At 39.7% G+C, this 15,323-nt stretch overlaps 1 long non-coding RNA gene and 1 pseudogene across 1 annotated transcript; one reads left to right on the plus strand and one right to left on the minus strand.

The window, feature by feature from the left end:
• The window catches only part of LOC139029197 (arginyl-tRNA--protein transferase 1-like), a 196,177-nt pseudogene that overhangs the window by 134,048 nt on the left and 46,806 nt on the right, over positions 1-15,323 (minus strand).
• On the plus strand, positions 3,153-5,457 carry LOC139029141 (uncharacterized). Its single transcript, XR_011481425.1, has 2 exons — positions 3,153-3,285; positions 4,201-5,457. It is a non-coding gene; the product is annotated as an uncharacterized lncRNA (long non-coding RNA).

The following is a 15,323-nucleotide window of genomic DNA, read 5'->3' on the forward strand; positions in this document are numbered from 1 at the left end:
GAAAGAGTTCTGGTTCACTTAGAGAAATAATTCAAACGGTTTTAGAAACTAGAGAGTGTTTTCTATCCAATAGTAATAATAATATGCATATTGTACGAGCAAGAATTGAGTACGAGGCCGTTTGAAATGGGCACCTTTTTCCAAGTTAGTCAATACGCCCCCTGCAGCCATAAGAAGTTTTAAGGAATGTAGTGAAGTAAAAGTACAGTAGTCAAAAATATAAATAGTAAAGTAAAGTACAGATACCCCCAAAAAACTACTTAAGTAGTGCTTTACACCATTGGCCAAACTTTTGACTGTTCCTCTAGGAATCGACTCCTAAGATTCACTATTTTTGGAACGGAGGAGACAGATTAGTTGCCATACTACCAAGAACACAAACACTCACATCTTTCATTGCGAGCTAGTGAGGACAGAGAGGGGGGGCACAGTATAGGCAGGTCGGCCTAAAGTCAGACAGAGTATGAACCATACATTAGGCCTATCTATTGGCAATCAAAAGCTGTATCTCACAATGGAATGCTGTATCTCGCAATTTCTTTGCTTGCAATGTCTCGCAACTTCAGTAAAGCAGGGCCTATCATCAATGAATAGGCTAGGATATTGAGATGAGCGAGATGCAAAACTTCGCTCTCACAGTCACACACGGTATGTGCATGGGTTCGCTTCATGCTGTTCAGAGTGGTAGCCAGGGCAGCAAACAGCAGAGAAGTTGAGCCTCGCGCTTCAACGCTTTTAGTTGTTGTGGAAATTGACCCACTATGCTGTTTGCTTTCTGAATCTACAGTGGGGCAAAAAAGTATTTAGTCAGCCACCAATTGTGCAAGTCTCCTACTTAAAAAATGAGAGAGCCTGTAATTTCATCATAGGTACACTTCAACTATGACAGACAAAATGAGAAAAAAAAATCCAGAAAATACACATGTAGGATTTTTTATGAATTTATTTGCAAATTATGGTGGAAAATAAGTATTTGGTCAATAACAAAAGTTTATCTCAATACTTTGTTATATACCTTTGTTGGCAATGACAGAGTCAAACGTTTTCTGTAAGTCTTCACAAGGTTTTCACACACTGTTGCTGGTATTTTGGCCCATTCCTCCATGCAGATCTCCTCTAGAGCAGTGATGTTTTGGGGCTGTTGCTGGGCAACATGGACTTTCAACTCCCTCCAAAGATTTTCTATGGGGTTGAGATCTGGAGACTGGCTAGCACTCCAGGACCTTGAAATGCTTCTTACGAAGCCACTCCTTCGTTGCCCGGGCGGTGTGTTTGGGATCATTGTCATGCTGAAAGACCCAGCCACGTTTCATCTTCAATGCCCTTGCTGATGGAAGAGAGGTTTCACTCAAAATCTCACGATACATGGCCCCATTCATTCTTTCCTTTACACGGATCAGTTGTCCTGGTCGCTTTGCAGAAAAACAGCCCCAAAGCATGATGTTTCCACCCCCATGCGTCACAGTAGGTATGGTGTTCTTTGGATGCAACTCAGCATTCTTTGTCGAGTTGAGTTTTTACCAAAACATTCTATTTTGGTTTCATCTGACCATATGACATTCTCCCAATCTTCTTCTGGCTCATCCAAATGCTCTCTAGCAAACTTCAGACGGGCCTGGACATGTACTGGCTTAAGCAGGGGACACGTCTGGCACTGCAGGATTTGAGTCCCTGGCGGCGTAGTGTGTTACTGATGGTAGGCTTTGTTACTTTGGTCCCAGCTCTCTGCAGGTCATTCACTAGGTCCCCCCGTGTGGTTCTGGGATTTTTGCTCACTGTTCTTGTGATCATTTTGACCCCACGGGTGAGATCTTGCGTGGAGCCCCAGATCGAGGGAGATTATCAGTGGTCTTGTATGTCTTCCATTTCTTAATAATTGCTCCCACAGTTGATTTCTTCAAACCAAGCTGCTTACCTATTGCAGATTCAGTCTTCCCAGCCTGGTGCAGGTCTACAATTTTGTTTCTGCTGTCCTTTGACAGCTCTTTGGTCTTGGCAATAGTGGAGTTTGGAGTGTGACTGCTTGAGGGTGGGACAAGTGTCTTTTATACTGATAACAAGTTCAAACAGTCCATTAATACAGATAACGAGTGGAGGACAGAGGAGCCTCTTAAAGAAGAAGTTACAGGTCTGTGAGAGCCAGAAATCTTGCTTGTTTGTAGGTGACCAAATACTTATTTTCCACCATAATTTGCAAATAAATTCATTAAAAATCCTACAATGTGATTTTCTGGATATTTTTCTTCTCATTTGTCTTTGTCTGTCATAGTTGAAGTGTACCTATGATGAAAATTACAGGCCTCTCTCATATTTTTAAGTAGGAGATCTTGCACAATTGGTGGCTGACTAAATACTTTTTTGCCCCACTGTACGTAAAAAATACTTTTTTCGGTTATGGATAAAAAAAATTACGTTAAGGATCCCAATTTAGTTTAAACTCTTTAGTTTAAACGTCCACACCCCTAATCTATATACTGTAGATATAGCAAAACTATAAACCAGGGGCGCAACTGTCACTGGGAAGTCGGATCAGTCGTTCTGCCTCTGAACAAGGCAGTTAAACCCATTGTTCCTAGGCCGTCATTGTAAATAAGAATTTGTTCTTAACTGACTTGCCTAGTCAGTTTCTGTGTATCAAAAACACTATTGTTAGCACACTGTCTAAATGAAGAGGGTGCATAGTACTACTGTACAAACCTCTTTCTTCCCCAATCCCACTGGTATGGAAGTAAAACAGGATAACTGGCACAATCCAGATGGTACAGTAACTACCCAGCCTTATATTCACCCGTAGCCTCATACATACCACTATCAAATTCCCAACCTGGCAACCCCATCCCCCKAAAAAATTATCAACAAATCTGGCAACACAACAAACAGATGTCAGTTGTATGGAACTCCATATGGGTCCTAAAGCACGTGGCAAAACGCAACCATTTTAATGCTACTTGTATAAAGTAAACAAGTGCAGGCGCTAAATTAACGAGTGCATGAGCTAAATTAACGCGCGCACGTGTTAAATTAACGTCTTCACGCGCTAAATTAACGCCTACACGTGTCAAATAAGCGCTTGCAAATGTGCTTGCAGGTGGTCCAACATGTGCTAAATAAACTGCGGTCCTGCAGTCAAATGAACGCCTACAGCTGCTAAATATACACCTACACACGTTAATAACGCGTTCTTTAATATGCTAATTTACCTAGCTCCTCCGTTCAACCAGATTTCACAGTTTGAAGGAACTTCCTTTTCCACTGCATTGCAAGCGGAATATGAACCTTTAAAAGGTAACGGGTTTGTCTTTGAAATTTGTTGTTACTGAATCATCAAGTTTATCAGATAGTTTACAGTAGAAGGATCTGTTTCTCATCCCTGGCTATAAAATTCAGCTAACATTAATCTAGCACCAGCAGTGTTTAGCATAAGCTAAATTAGATACTTGCTAGCTAATTTAGCTAATGTCGGTAGCATCGAACCCCGGTATATCATATAGTTAGCCTCAAACTGCCCGGTCACACTGCTAGTCGCAGTGAACGGCGTTGTCTTGTGTTTTATTAAAAGCCCTGCTGAAAAAACATGTCAACTATAACAGCCATGGAAACACATTGGACTATGTTAATACTATCAAGGTAAATTACATACTAGCAAGATTGTTGCTTGAATGCAGGGCCAGGCATACATAGATTAGACWACGGAGATGCTCAAAATCCTGGTAGTTCTCGATTTTTGGAATGTTGTCTTTAATTTTGCTTTATCATTGAGTTAAGGAAGACAAGCTACCTAAATATGACTTATCGGCTAGTACTGAAGCAGGGCATGACTTTGAGTTACGTTTTTTAGCCCAAAACCTTGTATTTAAGCAAAACAACAGCTGAAGGTAGGCAACTTCTTCAGCCTGTCTGGCTGTCATTTCAACGCTAGCGTTAGCCGCGCTAGCTCGCGAGTAGCACGAAGACACTGAAAAGCTCATATAAAGCAAATTTGGCTAGTGACAACCTTGTAAAACCTTTGCTAACATCTACATATCAGCTTTTGAACAGTAGACTTTAATGTGCACGTTCACTTTTAAAAATATTTATATTCCATCGAAGCTTATTAGGGTAAAATAACTTAGGGCATATACCCAGTGCTATATAGTACTGCTTCAAAGGAATAGGGTTCCCATTCCTTCCGCTTTATTTTCACATAATTGTGTCTTGCAGAAGGGAACCATGAAGAGGAGCTTGGAGTGGGCAAGGGGGAGGCTGATAAAGCAGCAGAGAAGACCTGATTCATGAATTAATTCTGGTGATTCTCACCTGGTTGGCATGCACAACACAACAACGTATGCAACATTAAGCCCAATCAAATATCCAATGTTATTAAAACATGTATCCCAATTTACAGTCAAGCAACGTTATGAACTACAAACAATCTATGGTTCTTGGAGTCAATGAATCAATTGAAAGTGACTACAATTCGAAATTATTTTAAAACTGCCAGTAAAGATGACAAAAAAAAGTATCTGCTATTATGGTTCCGTTTACATTTTTTGACACTTCAATCTGACACTCTTGTTAATGTTTGAAGTCAGGCAAAACGTCTTCAGACACCGTAGGATGGAGAGCCGCCGGTTGGCATTTTTGACTGCAGTGTCTGTGTGGGTGTACCAGGAAAGGAAGTTAGATGTTAGGTCACCGTGATATTGAAGCTTCTTACCATCTCCACTGCAGTCGATATCGATTTTAAAAACTGGAAAATAGATATCGTGTAGCACATAGTAGCAAAAATGTCACTGGACCAACTCCAGTTTGTCTATTGTCCCAACAAATGTCAATTATACATACATCAGAGTGCATTTTCTTTTATAGCTCTGCTTTCAACACCATCCTGACCCACAAACTGGTTAGCCGGCTCAGGGCTCTGGGTGTAAACCCTGTAATAACAAATTAGAATTTTTTACATTATCACAAGAATGTGTATCCCCAGAATGGACCCAACACCTGAACATGCTGACGACACTACCATGGTACACCTGATCACGAGTACATGAAGGAGCTGTGGGACCTGACATAATGGTAATAGGACAACAGTCTCAGTGTAAGCAAAACAAAGTCGATGGTGATACTTGACCATTCTTCCATCTACTGTACATTGACATGGAGATGATCAGCAGCTTCAAGTTCCTGGGCACCCTAATGTCTCTTTCTGCCCTCAGTCACTTCACTCAAAATGTCCCACTAGTGCTTCTCCACTACCCTCATCAACTTGCTGCATCACGACCTATGTACCAACTACAGTGTCTGTTTTTATTGCCATAACACATGTAAATGAAATGTCCATATTTACTGTAAGATTTATTTACGGTAACATTGTAACATAGTCCCTTGACATACATGACTTAACTACTTTAGATAATGCTCAGTTTACCCTCACTAAGAAATCATACATATATTAAAGCTGCATTATGTATTACTGTGTCCAATTGATTCTGGTTAGTTGTAATGTTTTTGAAAACTTTCACTACACTACTTTTTTGCTGATGGACAATCCTGTCGGAAACTTTCATATCAATCCTTTTGGGACACATCACCAATTAACATTGACTGCAGTATTCCGAACTTTATACTTTTTTTAACCTTTCACGAGTATCAACCCCGGATCGGGAGCACCCCCCACCCCACAACACTGATTAGCATAGCTAGCATAGCTTCAGAAGTAGATAGTAGCATCTAAATATCATTAAATCACAAGTCCAAGACACAGATGAAAGATACAGATCTTGTGAATAAAGCCACCATTTCAGATTTTTAAAATGTTTTACAGGGAAGACAAAATATGTAAATCTATTAGCTAAACACGTTAGCAAAATACACCACTATTCTAACTCCATCAGTTTCTTACTCCTTCAGGTGCTATCACCAATTCGGCTCAACTAAGATATTGATATCCACTAACCAAGAAAAAACCTCTTCAGATGACAGTCTGATAACATATTCATGGTATAGGATAGTTTTTGTTAGAAAAAAGTGCATATTTCAGGTAGAAATCACAGTTTTACAATTGCACCCACCATCCACATCGACTAGAATTACTAGATAGAGCAACGTGTATGACCAATTTACTCATCATAAAACATTTCATAAAAATAGACAAAGCATAGCAATGGAAAGACCCAGTTCTTGTGATTTCAGACCATATTTCAGATTTTCTAAGCGTTTTTCAGCGAAAACACAATAAATCGATAAGTTAGCATACCACATGAACAAACGTTACCAGAGCATCGATTCCAGCCAAAGAGCGCTATAACGTAATCACCGCCAAAATATATTAATTTTTTCACTAACCTTCTCAGAATTCTTCCGATGACACTCCTGTAACATCATTTTACAATATACATATACAGTTTGTTCGAAAAGGTGCATATTTAGCCATACAAAACCGTGGTTACACAATAAAAATACTAGGAAATCAAGCCTCAATATGTCTGACGTCATCTATCAGAGTGATCTAGTTTAATTGAAAGCTAATCATATACTTGACTAAAAAATACAGGGTTGACAGCAATCGAAAGACAAATTAGTTCTAATGCAACCGCGGATTTACATTTTTAAAATATCCTTACTTTTCAATACAGGGTTGGCCAAGTGAAGCTATACCAAACAAAATGGCGAATTATGCGTTTAAAATATTTCGACAGAAACACGGTTTATCATATTAAATATTGCTTACTTTGAGCTGTTCTTCCATCATATTCTTGGGCAATGTATCCTTTCTATGTTATAAACGTCTTTTGGTCGATAGATGTCCTCTGTCCTTCGAAATGTCCACCACCAACGACCGACTCCTAAAACGTGTGTCCAAATCTTTCAGAACGCACAACAAAGAAATTCTCAAATCGCACTAAAGGATATAAATTGATATAAAACGCTCAAATTAACTACATATGATGTTTTAACAACTATAACGACTGAAACATGACCGGAGAAATATTGCTGGTTAGAAAACGATTTGGAACGAGGCAGGTCCGATGGCCTTCACGCTTGAGGCGCACGTGAGAAAGGACGGTCTCTGTACATTTTTGTCATTTAATAATGGCTGTGAACGTCCCATCGACTTCATTGAAACGTGATGACGTACAGACACCCAGAGAAGACGTAGGCCAGTGTCGGTTCTTCAATAGCATTCACTGTGGCCTTATAAACAGACCCAGATCAGAGGTAAAAATTTCTGAAATCTGAACCCTGTCATGAAAAGTGCTGTAGAAATTGTTCTGTACCACTCAGAGACAAAATTCCAACTTCTATAGAAATAGAAGGTGTTTTTATCCAATAATAACAATATATGCATATTGTACGATCAAGATTTAGCACGAGGCAGTTTAATTTGAGACACCAATATGCTAATGCGGAACAGCACCCCTATAGTTGCAAGAAAGTTAATATGCAATAAACATTTTAGATAATTCCCCTTAAATCAAATGAAATTGTATTTGTCACATGTGCCGAATACAACAGGTGTAGACCTTACAGTGAAATTTACATTACATTTAAGTCATTTAGCAGACGCTCTTATCCAGAGCGACTTACAAATTGGAAAGTTCATACATATTCATCCTGGTCCCCCCGTGGGAATTGAACCCACAACCCTGGCGTTGCAAGCGCCATGCTCTACCAACTGAGCCACACGGGACCTGAAATGCTTACTTACAAGKCCTTAACCAACAATGCAGTTAAAAAATTAAATAAAAACTACAAGTTAAAAATGTAATAAAAACTACAAGTAATAAATAATTCAAGAGCAGCAGTAAAATAACAATAGCGAGGCTATATACAGGGGATACCGGTACAGAGAATGTATCGGGGGCACCGATTAGTCGAGTTAATATATACATGTAGGTAGAGATATTAAAGTGACTATGCATAGATAGAGTAGCAGCAAATACCTGGGTAGCCATTTGATTAGATGTTCAGTAGTCTTATGTCTTGGGGGTAGAATCTGTTTAAAAGCCTCTTGAACCTAGACTTGGCGCTCCGGTACCGCTTGCCGTGCGGTAGCAGAGTGAACTGTAGCTGTGGCTCCACTGGCAATCCCGAAGTGAAAATGTAAACCTTCTCCATGGTTAAAGGTATGTATTCCCCCCTGAAAAAAGAAGGGAAGGGGGGGACATTAAAGTCCATAAGTAACACTTATCGGAGAACACAATACTSTAAGTGAAAGTAGTTTGGGATTTAATTTATCTATTATGTTCTTAGGGGGCCCATGGAAGAATAAGGCTATAAAATGCTGTCCCACAGTTGAGAGTGATTAGGTGATATATTTTACTGATGTGGGGTGTGTTACTTCAATGATCATGGTTTTGCGTCTAACCTTCCACCTCCAGCAGCCAGTCCCTCCAGAAACATATGACTCTTCTCTCTATTGCTCTTTGATTGGTACCAGGTGTGGAACGCTATGCATTAAAGAGAGAAGCTATGTCTTTGGCCAAAAGAGGCTTCTCAGCATAGATGAAATCCTCTCTGAAGAGGCTGCGTGTCTATTAATGTAAGGCAGGAGACCTAGARACTCCAGACCCTCTTTGGATCTATAAAGTTTTAAAAAGTCAATGAATTTACCCTGAAGAATTGAACTAAACTTGAGATTCCTTAGATATATGGAGACGCACTGCTCAAGAGCATCCCGTATCCTGCTTTCTAAGTAGAACGTTGTGGCTGACTCCACCAGGGCATCCCTCTCCAATGTACGAATGTATCGTACTGAACCCAACATGACCGCTTCCTATGCCTCATCAACAGTTTGTGCTAACTGGATCTTAGATTGTCCCAAAACACTGTTTATTGAACGAATTAGCAAAACAATAAACTGATTATCACTACCCTTAAAAAAGATTGACTGCCAACAAAAAGAAACCAAATCCATGTGGGAAAGTATTCATGAACAACTACAACCCTAATATTTTTTTCAAACTTAGTGCAAATTAACAGTAGCATAACATCCATCACAGTATAAACGTACTTTCTCCAACTTCTCTCTGAAGTCATTCTGCAATTTCTTTCAGTTCTGGTACAGGAGGTTGTAGGCCACACACGTTTCTAAATAGCCTCTCTGAAAAAATGTGTGGCTCAACACCCCCATGTACCAGACAGCAATCATGCGGCCCACCTGCTTGTATACGCCATCATAGATTGCTGTCACACAGAAGACGAACAGTAAATAAAGAACACATTACATAACATACAAAAATCAAATGTCTTACTCAAGTCATATATTGCCATAAATAAATGTGTCTTTGTTGGTGTAAAAGTGTAACTCACCTTGAGAGTTGCATTAAAGGCATTTTTACCAATCAGGTCCCTCAAATATTGCAGAGGAATGGATGACACATTAGCAGCCGGAGAAATTCTCGAGGGWCCACCCTCATCAGCTGTCTCTTTTCCGTCAGCATCCCTAAAAACCATGTCTAATTTTACCTCCGGATTAAAGCGGGCTCTCTTAAAGCCTCTCATTGTACAATAATAAACGTTGTCCCTCATCACGTTCATTTGGTTGGCATCACATTAACTTCAGCAGTGTTTGGAGGTCAACACTAAAAAAGAGACACTCAGAATAACAAAGCTCAGATACTTCCCACAATTCATCTGTAATAACAAGACATTTAACTATTTACAGGGATGACTTACTCATTGTGGACGATAAGCCTCAGGGAGTGGTATAGGTGCAGGGGGGCCACAATAAGTGGTGCATAAGATGGGGGGGGGGCACAGGAATAGGTGCTGCCACAAGTGTAGCCTCGTTTATAGAAGTAGTCTGTAAAAGGTCATATAAAGGCTTATACATTTCAAAAACATGGAGAAAGCAATAAAGCTMTCAAACATGAGGTGATTGCGTTCTGAAAATGATTTACATAAAAAAAATGTAGCCGCATGCATCACTCACTATAGAATGTAATCTCCCTATAGAATGTAATCAATGTGTAGGTCAAGAAGACATTTTAAGGATGCATGTAGCACTATTTTTTAAATAATATTTTCAATATGTATTACATTCAACAAGCAGACAGTGTTGTTTTCTTGTCCTCCATGGTCCGTCTTAACTCTGGAGGGAACGCCATATCTGGAGACAGCATTCATGAAGCAGTCCATTACAGTACTGCTGCGATTGTTGCTGGAAGCACGGAGAAACAACGAGACGGCTGTACCCATCAACGCCACCATGTATGACTATCCTCCACCTAAATCAGAAAATACAGCACTGGCTGATACAAAAGCTGAAGACACATTAAATATACAAACATCACCATCCTACTTTACCACTTAGATGCTGCATCAAGTTCCTCCAGTATACAGCAAAGCAGCAGACCAAATATTAAATTAACATCCAAAATGTGGAACAATGTTAATGAAAAATCTACGGCGGATCACAACTATAAGTACTTCCGTTAGCCCTCTAAAGGCTACAACAACGGTTTGTTCTAGACTGTTCCTGCAGCGGAAGATGTGTGATTACAACATCTACTTAAACCTGGTTATTTTTCCAATTGATCTTGATGAGTCAAGAGGACAGACTCTCCTGTTGTTCACATTTAGGCACAAATACTTTGCTCCAATGTTTGATAGAATATCTGCATCATGAAATTAACAATCACAGAAGTAGCAGAAACACAAAACAATTATTATCCACATGAGGGACATATGGTATCAAGGGCCATTGCTTACTGAACTGTTAGTTGTTGATGAACAAGTTGTTGATGAACAGTTTGAGATGTTACAATGTACAACTTCTCACCAGTGATGTAGACAATTATGTCTATCACAAAGATACATCTACCTTATCAGTTTGTGGTTTCCATCAAGTTCTCATAACGGTATGACCTTCTATGCAGCCTCTGCGACATGGCTCTGAGGGCAGCCACCCTCGGATTAACACGAAGCATGCTGTACTTCACTCTGTGTCTCTGCACCCGGAGCCCTTAATTGTGATCGAACAGCCTCTGGACCAAGTTTGTCGTTCCCAGCCACCAAGTCCTTAATCTTTTCATCCAGAGCCAAGTCTGACATGTCAGAATATAACGGTGCATGTGACAGATTGAAGTGTCTGGAAAAAAGCAACATTGGACAGGGATGAGGTAATGCATATCATCATAGTCATTTTAAAGTCCTGTCTGGATTGTAGTCATTCTAAATTGTTTGATTGGTAATAAACTGGAAACCATGCATCTAAAGTCTGTAGTTTATAGCATTACTTCCAAGCACAACTGACCTTAGACAACGTTTGACTGTCAATCGGGACACATGTAGAATATCTGCCATCACAGTACATCAGAAACCTCAGTTGCTATTGAGTGATGGCATATAACAAGGTGCACCTCTAGCCCCTCTCCAAGTCTGAGGAGCCCAGGAACGGGAACTGGCTGTAACAATAATACACTGTGTTTATGCTACTTAATGCATTGTGACACAGTGAAGGATGGTTTTGTTCTCTTTTTAACAAAAATATATGCCTTATAGAAATAGGACATGTTAATCACAAAACATAGCGTGACTGCAGAAAAGATGTTGCTAATCTAGGGTGTCGACTGTGCTAACCACAAGGTTGAGACAAGATGGAAAATTACTGAATAACAAGAAAACAGGAACTGAGCAATGTAACAACCGACAACTCAGCTCAATCTTCACAACAAACACTTCCGGATATCTGGATCCTGTGTGCTGTGAGGCTGGGACCAGCCTGGGCACCACCGATAGGCTAGCAAGTTTAAACCACGCTCAGCCTCTACTGTGACAGGCCAGCTCAGAAGCGGGAACTAACTCTGTCTTAGTATAAAAGAAGATGTCTGTACTATTTTAGTCAGTTCTCTGCTTTACCCTGCGTGGTGATACAGTGAACCCATATATACTAAAATTGCATTTACCATTTATCGCTTATGTTAAATAAAAAAATACTTAAAGTATATTCGGTGACTCTGAATCACATTTTATCCTGATACCAGATTCGATTGACGCAACCCTTTACACACAGCCCACCCCCCTCATTCCAAAAACACTTTTAAATTATAGTAACTCACAAATTGTGGCCAAGTAATGTTTCTATAATATTGGACTTTAAAGCCATGACTTAAATAGAAATGTTGACCAAGAACGAATACAATGGGCAGCAGGAGAACAAAGAGTGAAAAAATAAATCTACAGTAAACCCAACATTTATCAGCCTCCCCCTAGCCCACTCAAGGCTCCTCTGCATGGTTTCCATTCTGCAAGACGACAGTTTTGTGGAAATAGAGACCATGGATGGGACTGCGATTCCTGTTCAAACAGTGCCATAGTACTAATGTTAACGTTCCTGGTTTATGTCTGAAGTTGTTACATTCTACATCATAGGCGTAGATTAAATATTCATATTTCAAAGGGTATTCAAAAGTAATATCTGTGCTGTTGGAAAGCTGATATGTTGTAGATATTAGCAAAGTTTTTACAGGGTTGTCCTAGGTCAAGTGAGCTTTGTAAATGTTTTCATGCTAATCGCGAGCTAGCGCGGCTAAGGCTAGGTAGCATTGAAATTATAGCTATCCAGCCTGCCTGAAGTTTTAGACCTTCAGTTGTTTTCCTAAAAATACGAAAACATGTTTGACGTCAGTTCCTCGATAATAAGTGACCTTCATGTAGCTAGCAGGGCTGTAAAAATATTACAAGACGGCGCCGTTCACTGTGGCTATGACCGGGGTGTGCGGCTAAGGAACGTTATCAAACTCATTTAGCAATCCAGCCATTTAAATACCAGCATTTATTAAAACAAAATATATATATACTACATATACTAGCTAAATATAAAATAGTCCCTTGACCTAATCAGACTTACAATATTAGCGACACATAGGCCTAAATTACTTGCACTGCTGTCTCAGTGTCTGAGCCTCCAACATAACTGCATAGCCATACACAGATCCGTCCTCTGTGTTAGCTAGCAGATAAACTTTATGATTAAGTAATAATAGTATTTCAAAAGAATCAACCTTGTTAATCTGGACTGAAGGGCATCAAGTTCAGGATTATTGGAGAACAGAAGCCGAGTGCAGTCATTTAGGGTCTGTTTGCAGCGGATAAAGAAGTTCCTTCTCGCCATCTTCAATTGTGGTGTTGTTGCATCAAACTGACTGTACACCGATTTAATGAAAGGAAGAGCTCGGGAAATTGGCTGGTAATATTAGCATATTAAAGAATGTGTTAAGTTAGCGTGTGTATGTGTATATTTAGCAGCTTTAGGCGTTAATTTGACATGTGCAGGACAATTTAATGCGTGCACGCATTAATTTAGCACATGCACTCGTTAATTTAGCCCATGCACCTGCTTACTTTACACACATAGCATTAAAAAGATTGTGTTTTGACCACGTGCTTTAGGACCCAAACGGCGTTCCATAGTGTTGTGGTCCACACCTCTCTGGCCCTCCTTTCTGACCCTGAAAGGATCTACTCTCCCAGGCTCCCAACACAGCAGTAAAACTGGGCAGAACACAAACATATGCATGCACACCAGCACACACACACCTTAACTATTCATAGTCCTGGTGTTACGGAATCAGGAAAGAATCCGCCACACAGACGGACTCTCTGACTGGCGAACCTGACAGCTTGTATTTATTAATTCACTAATTTTTACAAGCTCGAGAGTTGGGTAATTTGCTGAGCGCTGTTGGCAGGTAGCTAGGTATGTAGGCAGGTTACAGAAAGAGAGCGGCAGGTAGAATGTCCAGGAGCAGCATCCTCTTCTTCCCCAATCACCTACAGACTACTGTGGGTTCATATGTGCTCACAGACATCGCTCAAGAATCCAGGAATGCACTTTATTTCCTGTGTAGCAGTATTAATTTACTAGCGCAGTCTCGGTCTCAGCTGTGAATGGACTTCTTGTTCATTTTAGTTATGGCCGTGGCTACGGATACAGAGTTTTCAACCACACCCTGCACACCCCTCTGGAAACCTTTCTTAATAAAGCTAAGGATCCGGATCACGTTCTGCACATGTGTTTTTTACGCACACATTCGTTTTTCTAATGTAGCTGCAGTTCACACTCCACTAGTGATGGGCATTCCGGCTCTTTTCAGTGAGCCGGCTTGTTCGGCTCAGCTCACCAAAAAGAGCCGTCTCTTTTGGCTCCCAAACGGCTCTTTAAAAAATATATGTTTAGTATTTTTTRAAGTCAAACAGTTTGCGATAGTTTTACTATGTTTGGTGTTAAAACAATTATAATTAAATMATTAAATGAAATCATATTCTACCTTAGCCACAATGTATTTAAAAATGCATTGGTTTGTTATGAAAAAGAATGTTAAACATTTGCATTTAAAGTATAACTTTTTGATGTATATAAACAAAGTGCATATAAATCTAACCATTCAAAACGAATACAATCTGAAAAGCATAATAGAATATTGCACCATATCAAAGAAAAATAAATAACAATTTGCAAAACTGGAGCATCCCACAAATTGCAATAAATGTAAAAAAGAAGGATGCTATTACACATGTGCATTTAGAGTATAACTATTTTTTTMTATGTATAAACCAAAGTGCATATAAATGTAACAATTCAAAACAAATACAATCTGAACAACAAAATATAATATTTCACCATATAAAATAAATAACAATGTGCAAAACTGCAGCATCCACTTAAAACATTAAACTGGTCCCTCTTTTCTCTCTCTTTATTGCCATGTTATAACCAGCAGCACACAGCAATGCTGACCATATTTWGCTTTTATGAGAGATTTGCATTCAGAAATGCAAGCTGCCTCACGAGGGGCCGATTTCTTCTTTTGATTTCTTCTTTCGAGGAGCGGTTTCTTTTCCCAGTAATTATTTGTCCCGTTTTCGAGAAGACCCTCTCAGTGGGAACGGATGTGGCCACTATGCAGAGTCTCCCCGTCATGACTTTAGTAAGCCGTGGGTAGACAAAGGCCTTGTTCTTCCACCAGCTCAAAGGATCTGCAGATCTTTCAGAACGAATGTGTGTGCGCTTGAGCATTTAGGCCTATATTATTTTAAAAACATACAAAACATACTGCTTGGAGACAAGTGTTCACGATAGTAGGATTTGCAGGTCAGTTTAGTAGTGAGCTTGTGCTAGATGTGGCTAGTTGACGTTAGCTAGCTTGCTAACCTAGTCAATGAGGTGTGTGAAAGAAATAGTCATATAAATTATTCTAGTTACTACGCCTGATAACTTTACCAAATAATTATGTTTGAAAGAGTGTGAATGTCAGATAAATAATAATAGAAATGGTAGATACTACTGTACCCCTGATAATTTGGTCAGATAACCGTGTGTGTGTCTGAGTGTACAGTAG

Source organism: Salvelinus sp. IW2-2015, linkage group LG18 (genome assembly GCF_002910315.2).
Source record: "Salvelinus sp. IW2-2015 linkage group LG18, ASM291031v2, whole genome shotgun sequence".
Taxonomy (NCBI): domain Eukaryota; kingdom Metazoa; phylum Chordata; class Actinopteri; order Salmoniformes; family Salmonidae; genus Salvelinus; species Salvelinus sp. IW2-2015.